Consider the following 3,408-nt stretch of genomic DNA (forward strand, 5'->3'; position numbering starts at 1 on the left):
TGGTGGGGGTCTAAATTTCCCTCAAAAGTGTAGATAGACGTCCAGGACTGTCATCCGTACTGGGCTGCTGTTTAAATAAAGGTTTTGATCTTCTTTGCCGTGTTTCATGTTGTGGACGTGTGTTTGCAGGAAGTCCTCCTGAGGCGGCAGCAGCAGTCCAGAGCTCGGCCGTTCTGCTTGGTGGGAGAACTGGGGCGGTTCCTGAATGACGGAGAACCTTTAATGGGATTTTCAGCTCTAATTAGAGTTAAGTCACTTAGTGTGTTGTAATGATGTTTGGCTCGCGGAGCAGCAGACGCCGTCAATCAGCCAAATGAAATATTAAACCGGCCCACCGCTGGATCCTGTTTGTGCATGTGTGTGTATGTGTGTGTGTGTGGGGGTGGGGGGGTGTGTGTGTGTGTGTGTTTGCAGGTGCATCCAGAGACCCCAGCAGAACACGGCGAGTCCACAGTGACCACAAACACACCGAAACACACAGTTTTCTGACCTACATTTGTTGTACACAAACAACAGGAGGCAGGCCTCTGTGTGTGTGTGTGCGTGCACATGTGTGCATGTGTGTGTGTGCGTTGCAGGTGAAGTGAGCTGTGAATCTAATGTAAAATTAGTGTAATCTTCCTGCCCAATAATTCATGAAGCTATCCAGGAGGATGTGTGGATGACGCCATGTTCCTCCCATCTGTCTCTGTCCCCCATGACGGATGTTTTATTTAAAATGTCACTGCCAACGGGAAATGGTAAATAAATACAAACAGGATATTAAATATACACATTTTTATCTGAAGGATTTTCTTGATGTTTGTGGGAAAAAATGGTTAAAATGTTAAAAGGTTTCTTTATCTTCAGGAAACGTTTGTCCAGATTCTGATGACAAAACTGTGAGAGGGTTCCATCTGTTCTTTCATCCATCCATCCATCATCCATCCATCTGTTCTTTCATCCATCCATCCATCATCCATCCATCTGTGCTTTCATCCATCCATCCATCATCCATCCATCCTTCTGTTCATCCATCCATCCATCATCCATCCATCCCTCTGTTCATCCATCCATCCATCCATCCATTATCCATCCATCTGTGCTTTCATCCATCCATCCATCATCCATCCATCCTTCTGTTCATCCATCCTTCTGTTCATCCATCCATCCATCCATTATCCATCCATCTGTTCTTTCATCCATCCTTCCATCATCCATCCATTCGTTTGTTCTTTAATCCATCTATCCATCCATCCATCCATCCGTGCTGCATGGACGTTTGTCTTGATCTAGATATGATCAGGAGCTTCATGGAGCTTCATGAAGCTCCATGAAGCCTCATCTTCCTGTGGAATTCTCTAGAACATTGTGATCTGATCAGGTTTGTGAGATAACTGAATGATTGTCTAGAGCCGGTGCAGGAGCGTCTGGGCTTCAGCCCCGGTTCCCTGACCGTCTCCGTTCACTGTGTTTACTTTATTATAGGTCAGTGTGTGCACACCCACTAACTACAGCGGCGTATAAAACCCTAAATAATAGGTCTGCTTTTAGAGAAATCATCGGGTGTTGCTGTGGAATCCAACATCATTGTGGTGGAACATTTTCACAAAAGACCCAACAACCACCAGAGAAAGTCAGAAAGAGGCCCGCCATCAGAACGGAACAATGGACAAGATCTTCATGGATTTACATCAAATTCACGAGTTTGTTAAAAACTTGTTATAAATGAGCTCGTCCTTCTTCAGCTCAGACTCAAACAGTCATCTGATCCAGAACCACAGCTCTCGCTGTGATCCGGATCGGTGGACTAGGAAGTTCTTTCAGCTGTAAATGTTCTTTACAGGCTGGACTTTCAAATGCAGGAAAGCTTTGTTTTAAAAACAAAACAGGATTTTAGTTTTTAATAAGTGATCCTGTCACCAAGCTGCTGCTCAGCGGAACATCTCCACTCTAAAGATATTCTTCCAGAAGTTCTTGAAGGGTGGTGGTTCAAGAACAATGAAGAACGTTTGTTTGACAGCAAACGCTTCAGCGTTCACTGAACTTTCACGTGTTGCTGGTTATCTGCTGCATCATCTTCTCCTCTGGAGAATGAAGTTCTAACGTCTGCTTTGATCCTGAGCTGTTCTTATCAGAACCAACCATAACAGACGTCATGAACGTCAAATCAAACACCGACCACAAACCGCAGCTGTGAAGGCTTTGCAGTTTTAACATCTTTGTTTTGTCACGATTCACTAAATTTGACAAGAAGCTCTGTGGACCGCCCCCCCATAACCCAAACACCGCATGGACACGTGATCCTGGTGGGAACGGTCTCAAAGCCGCACGTCTGAGCCCATCACGTTGGTTTGATTAGAACGTAAACAAGGAGCTGCTCCAGGAGGGAGGTCTGCCGTCACCTGAGCATCCACAGGCCTGAATCCTGCCCTGTAGCTCTGAACCCCCCCGTCCCGGCTCACCCACAGCCGTTTGGAATAACACACCAATAAATGGATGCATGCGGGGGGAAAACAGAGGACAGGAACCGCAGGGGAACTCGGCGCTGGTCAGCCAGGCCCACCACGCCTCAGCAAATGTTTGTCCAAACCTGTTATTTCTGGCATTGTGCTGTCTGAAGGAGATCATTTCATTCTCCAGGAGGAATGCAGCCTCTATAAATAGTCTGGAGATGAAGGAGGGGAAATCGCAGATTTGTAGAGTAATTACAGAGGCAGCGCTGAAGCCGTCTGCTACAGACCATTTCTCATCAACCTCTGTCTCCACCACTCCTTCCCCAACTGACCCAATCGGCATTTTCCCAACGGAACGCGCTCCTTCTAACAGAAGATCTCTGAGCATCACAGCAGGTCCTGCTTCTGCCCGCCAGGGTCAGCCTTCAGCGTGGCGGGGTCACGACCTTTAAGTGCACACAGTCAAGTGTTCCCCACTTGTTTAAAGAGGAAGAGAAGACTGCGGGTCCCTCTGAACAAACCCAGAGAAAAACTGCTCCATCAGGTCTGAGGAACATGTGAGGAGGTTCCTTCAGGTTCAAACAGGAAGACATGAAGATCCATGAAGATCCATGAAGATCCATGAAGATCCATGAGGATCCATGAAGATCCATCAAACTCCGCTTGATCAAACTGCCAAAGCTGATAAAGATTGAGTTTGTGTAAAAATATATAATATCATTCAGATGTAGTTTTCAAATCTTTCCATTTTAAAAGGATTCAAGATCCAATCAGTAACAAATGTTTTTTCTCACATGGTGTAATGGCGCCTCCCTGTGGCAACATGTTAGTACTGCATCAGTGAGCACTCCTTTCAGCTTCTCTCTTATTGTTGCCACATTTACATTTATTATTGTCTGATTGCTGAAAGCAATCAGAGTATGTTGTTGTAATTCTTTATTATATTTTATTATTATTATTATTATTATTTTTA

Source organism: Oryzias melastigma, linkage group LG2 (genome assembly GCF_002922805.2).
Source record: "Oryzias melastigma strain HK-1 linkage group LG2, ASM292280v2, whole genome shotgun sequence".
Classification (NCBI taxonomy): Eukaryota; Metazoa; Chordata; class Actinopteri; order Beloniformes; family Adrianichthyidae; genus Oryzias; species Oryzias melastigma.